The following is a 6,458-nucleotide window of genomic DNA, read 5'->3' on the forward strand; positions in this document are numbered from 1 at the left end:
TAATTATTTTATATATTAATTTTTAGCAATAAACGTTTTAATTTTATTTATGTTTATTAATGTACAAGTTTATTATATGATAATTTGTATCCACAAGTATTATATATTTACACATATTTATTTATACATACTTGCACATACTTTAATATTTTGCACAGTACTGCGTCCGCAAAAATGTGCGATCTTCTTTACAACGATAAAACAGAGGTTTTGTGCGATCGTGGCCGAGTTTCTCGAAATCATCAAGTGCGTCCTTGACTTTCGGCATCCCCTTTACAACCCTTCTTTGCATTCATGGCCTCGAAAATATACCTTTTTACCCTCGTTTGCTGATATGACTGGAGGAACTCCAAATAAACAGGAATTTCCATGGTTATGCGCAATTACCGGGGTTGACCAACGACTAACTATCCGCCTTTGAGTTTCCACCTTGAGGACTGACGCGACATGAGCAAATCGGTCAGGGGTTTCGAAATTGAACACGGGGTGTAGGGCTCGTCGAAAAAAAAAAAAAGGAAAATACGTAAAAGACGAACGACGACGCGAACCAATATGCAGTAAATTCGCAGAATCGCTAGTGGCCTGGTTTTGATCTATTTCCTTGCCGCTCACCGGAATCGTCCCTTTTATAGATCATATTTATGGGAATGCCATGATGGTCTTTCCCCGATAACATCGTCATACAAGAATGACATATGAATTTTACTTCTTTTCTACCACTTTCGGAAAGATTTTCGCGGAAAGATAAATGTATAGATATTGTATAACTAGTAAAAAAAACCCCAAATTTGAATCATTTCATTTTCATTTTTTACTTCTGTTTCGATCGCAATATTTAATATACTATTTAATACAATCGTGAATAGATTATTAATGTAAATAAATTTTTGACGTAAATCGAATTTACATTAGCGTATCTATTCTTGTTAGATTATGTTTTTCTCAAATCGACGGATAATGTAATACTCATTGATAGTGTTAACTTTTTTGTACCGCGAACAATAGCGTTCCAAGTCATGCATACTGAGAGAGAGAGTACTTCTGAATTGCTCACACACCAATACATACATATATGTACAGCCGTCGAGTGTTGGGTAGGAAAAAATCAATGATATCGATTATATTGGCAAGCGTAGACTTATTCAAGTTCAAGGTCGGTATTTGTCCTGAAACTTGATGACAAAGAAGCATGCATAATATAGTATTCTTTAAATTCATATAATTAATTCGATTTGTTTGCATTTTTGGAATAAACTGAATAACAAATTATCTTGATCGCGATTTTCTTCTTGGTATACTTATAATTAATCTTTTTATTTTCTCCTCTCGCGTATCTACTCTTTAAATCTAAATCAGTAAATAAATCATTGAATCGAGTAATCACAATGGCATACTTGACATTGGGAATCAGTGGCACACCTAACGCTGCAGATATAATCAGTGAAATTCAACTGAAAAAGAAAGGAAGTTTGAGCATTATTAAAATATTGATATTTGCACGTTAGTTTCAATCTTCCAATACCATATACATTGAATTCGCGTACTAAAACAAGGTTAGTTAGATCAAATAAAAATTAGCTAGATTAGAAATTCTATCACGTTTCATTCATTGGTTACTCGTGGCATACTCAGGATGAGTTCAAACTTGGCAGTCAGAATCCTGCCAATCAGAGCTCGCGCTGGTTTTGGCTTTCTGTACTGTTTACTATCAGCGCAAATTTTGACTGCTGCTTTTCTGCTTTCTGCTTTTCTGTCAAGGTCTGAATCTACGCTCAAGACTCATGTCAGTGATCGTCCATTCGGAACAACCGCTCATTGAACGCTCAATAAGCGCTTCCTCAATCCATTGATTCAGATTTAGCGAGTACATTTCCAACAAATTTTATAAAAATTGCTCCTCCCCAAAATTTCACACACAGATTTCTAAAATTTATGTCATACTCGTAGATAATTTTGACAAAGCTAAAAGTCTTATTAAAGTAGGCTTAGGAATACAAGAGGTCTGGTTTCAAGTACCAGCCGAGGTAATATTTTTCGCAATAAATTTATTAACAGTTTCAACATATTAACATCTTTATAATACGACTATGATGCTTGATAGTAGCATCAAATTATAAAATTACTTGTCAATTTGATTCGCGATTACTAGCAGTTTTAATTGCGTTTATAGTCCGGAAAAACAATTCGGCGCGCTAAAGTTCTAAAAAGACTACAATATGATATATATATATATATATATATATGCAAGTACATATATAGTATATATAATATTAGTAATTCAAGATTGAATTATTTAAAGCAATGGAGATCCAGCTTCGATCGTAATAGATATTTTTCTAGTATTGATTGTGTTTCTCACATATGCGGTCTAAAATAAAGATTCTTAATATTGCTTATTAAAATAATTCCTCAAGAATTTTTATCTCGCGTGAGACCATCCTTTTCCTCATTCAAGACTTGCTTATTCGTGATCGTATACATCCGATGTCTTGTCCTTATTCAGTCAACTTCCAGCGCGCGCATTCACAATAGAAGATACAGCGGATGCTGTATCATTCATGGTACCGACTGATTTGCATAATAGTGACTGGTATACACGAGGAATCGTGTGAGTCGCATATTCGCGGATTCCTGTAGCCATGAAGATTTATGCGATGCTCGGTCGCGAACGAATTACGCGTTACGAACGAAGCTCGTACGTCACATAAGAGTCGCGACTCTCGTCATAAGAGAAATGAAGATATGATGGACTGTAAAAAAAAAATAAAGCTAATTAAAATAAATGTCAAATTAAAGGCTAAGAAGGAAATGGTCCATCTCTAGCAACGATGAAATTAATGTTTCACAAAACGATTAAAGTAAATATGAACAAATATCTAAGCATTATTTTATTATGGTTTAATGTGCATATTTATTCTTGCACTCTCCCTCTCTCCCCTCCTCCCCTTCCAGCGAAAGAAAAGTATCTAAAAAAGCTCGATACAGATTTGAAAATAATTTTACTGGATTAAAATAATTATATAGGCAATATTAAATGCACGCGCGTTTTAAGACTATAATGTAAAAATTAATAACACAAAAATCGAAAATCGAAAGGCCCATAAACATTCAAGCTGGATTTTTAGTGCTTGAATAATTCCGTATGAATTTATATACTACGTATTCAATAATCATATAAAATACTCAAACTGATTGCTAGAGTGTGAAAACTTAATTTTTGCAACATTGCTCATCAGGCTTAAGCATCCTATACATCATTTATTTTGATGATTATTTTCACTAACCCAACAAAGTTACTTAAAAATTTCTATCTAATTAAAATTTATATATTTCAATGAAACCTCATTTCAAAAGTTTCAAAGTACAGCACTTTGTGTACCTAAATATTACCGTATTTAATTGTGTGACTCGATCAAAAGCTGGGGTAAGTCGCTCACGTGCTCAAGCAGAATGTGATTAATCTCGAAAAGAAAAGCGAACTCGTGGAAGGAATTGATCGTTATTCCGGCATAATTAATGGTATGCAAACGATATAAACGAATTAGGGGAATGGTTTATTCGCGCGAACACAGCAGTACGAGGAGATGAAGACCAATTTTGTCGCCGCGCTTTGTACTCAATGATTTTTAGATTAATTCATTAAGCGCGTTCGAGTTAACAAAACGGCTAATAAACGAACATGATTAATTACTACTTATAGATATTAGTAATAGTAGCAGTATACTAGCAGTTTTGTGCCCGGCTTGAACGCGTCCATTAACTGTGAGTGTGCAAATCTCATCCAGGCGCTCTCTCTTAAAATCATGATAAATCAATTGTAATTCGTTAACGTTTGTCAAAATTATTGCGTCCCACTTTGAGAAATCAATTCAGGAATTTATTAATAGGATAAAACCGATATAGAAAAGATATCTCAGCTCAAAGTTTAAATCAATGTCGTTTTACGTTCGCCGACTTCAATTCGCCCCGCCACGATGACCTCATTGTCGCGAGAAGAAGAGAAAAAACGGCGAAGCTGAAAAAAAATGCAAGAAGAAGCGTGGGTGGCAACATGTCTCGCGGCTGTAATTGCTACTGCCGAATTAAACAGGAAACGAACAGGGGTGAGGATAAAGGGGGATGAAAGATGTGAGAGGGAAGAGAACGGAGAAGAAGAGGAAACCGGTCGAGACCCGTCCTGCGAATCAGACCCTTCTGGATTTCCTTCCCTCCCCCTCTTGCAACTCCTAACGACAAGGAAGGGTGGTTGTAGTCGTCGCACCGCGTGCCGGCTAACTCGGCATATCATTACCTCCTCACCCCCTTCCCCTCCCCTCGTCACCGATCCACCCATAGTCCTCCGTGCCACTCACCGCGTTCTCTTACCCCTGCTGCCCGTCTCGTCCTCCTCTTCCTCTCGTCCCGGTCTCTTCACCCTTCCATCTTCTCCGGTAGCAACCTTCCGCGCTTCGATTCGTGCGGGACAGCAACCCCTCCGTCACCTCATCATCCCCCGCCGCGTCGTCTCGCGGTGGAGGCAATATGGCCGCCTTTGCACGCTGGATATATTACGGCCACGTTGCTTAATTACGCAAGATACTTTTCTTCTCGAGGGGAAAAGAGAGAGAGAGAGAGAGAGAGAGAGAGAGAAACCGCACACTCTCGCTTTCCCCCTGCTCTCTTTCCTGTACCGAAGGCGTACTTTTTCGTTGGAAGTGGAAAGAGGGTAGCGAGGTCAAAAGGGTATTTTCTTCCCCTAGCATGTTCTTCATTTCTAGCTCTTTTCCCTCTTTTGCGCTTCTTACAGCGAACAAAGTAAGACGCTACCGTCACGGAGATGCGATGAAAGATCGACGAAATCCGATCGAAAAGGCAAAGATGGAAACGAAATAGCGCTGTAATATTGTATATAATTTAAGTTTTTTTACTTAAGAATAATCTTACTTATATTAATTCACAAATAAGTGCAGCAACAATCATTATTGACCTGTACCTATTTAATGGTGGACAAAAGCTATAATGATAACGTTAACACTATGAAATATTAGTACGTTAATAATTATTAATAAGCGAAAATAATAAGTTATAGATTTTTTCACCACAATGTATAATAATACATTCTGGCGACAAGAACAGGGGCGCGTCAAAAAAAGATCACGGTTCGATATCCTACTTTTGTCGGCGACATTATTTTTTGTTCGTACGTCACAGCTAGCGCGATTAATCAACCCTTTAATCACTACGTCTCGTATAGCGTAACCTGGGCCTCACTTCCCCCCCATATAATGCACGCACATGTATCAACCATCTCGCGGGGTGCATATACGACCCCCGCGAATTGCCGACGCCATGCATACGATCTCGCATTAATCAACCGCCCACCGACAAAAAAAAAAAGAGAAAGAGATCCATAACCCATTAACTATTTAGATCACCCTGTGGTACCCCGTCACCCGAATTCGCGCACACCCGTCGAGCTCGTAAAAGGGAAAAGAAACCATTGCTGAAAAAAAAAGAATTAAAAATTAATATTGCAATTTTATTCCCTGCACCGACAGTGTCTCCCGTGTTCTCTCGCGAGCAGGAAAGATACGATGGCAAGCCGAGGAGAAGGAGAGAAGTGGGCGAGCGGGTATACACGAGGAAACGCTCAGGGAGTAGCAACGTAAAGCGTTAAAAATAATGCGCGCGTAAAAAGACTACGCCCGCTTTTGGGCTGGAAAAGGGTGCGCGAGTAACGCCAACGAGGAAGTTCACGGTTTAAGTAAGGGAGCATAAATAATAGAGAGAAAAGAAGAAAGTAAGCGAGAAAGATAAACCGAAGATACACGGTTATCTAAGGAACGATGTAAGGTGGAGCGAGGTCAAACGAGAGGCCATTAACAGGCCCTACGGAAGGTACAGGAAGGTATCCGGCGAACGAAAGGCGCGTCGCATGATTTCGTATTCCGTAAGGCGCTCTTTCGTCGGCCCGATTCGTTCTACTGTAGATTCTTGACCGACTCTCTCACACCCATATTTACAGTCGCGCGTACGTTTCTGCTGAGAAATTTAGCTAAAATCAGACTTGAAATATAAATGCAATATTGAAAACATGTTTTGAGAATCAATTTCATATCTGTATTCTTACGCTATAATATTCGTAATTTAATAAAAATTCGCGGTTTAATCGAGCGACACGAATACAGCTTGAATTTTTTTCTTACAGTTCAATCACCCTGTTCAACAAAAAGTGACTTTTTTTTTAGCACAGACTCTTCTATAACGCATAACGCATAAGGCATAAGAAAATCAATCAGATACTGTTTGAAAATTTTCTTTAACTGTCTCGTCACTGTATCTGCTGTAACAATAGAACTCCAATTCTCATTCTCGCTTCAAGCTATTGCTTTAATATTCATGACTGTAGACGTACCGTCAAGCAAGTAAATAAAATCTATAGAATTTCGAGGGATTTGTGGTAATTCGAATCTCACAAA

This window comes from Trachymyrmex septentrionalis, unplaced genomic scaffold (assembly GCF_001594115.1).
Source record: "Trachymyrmex septentrionalis isolate Tsep2-gDNA-1 unplaced genomic scaffold, Tsep1.0 scaffold112, whole genome shotgun sequence".
NCBI lineage: Eukaryota > Metazoa > Arthropoda > Insecta > Hymenoptera > Formicidae > Trachymyrmex > Trachymyrmex septentrionalis.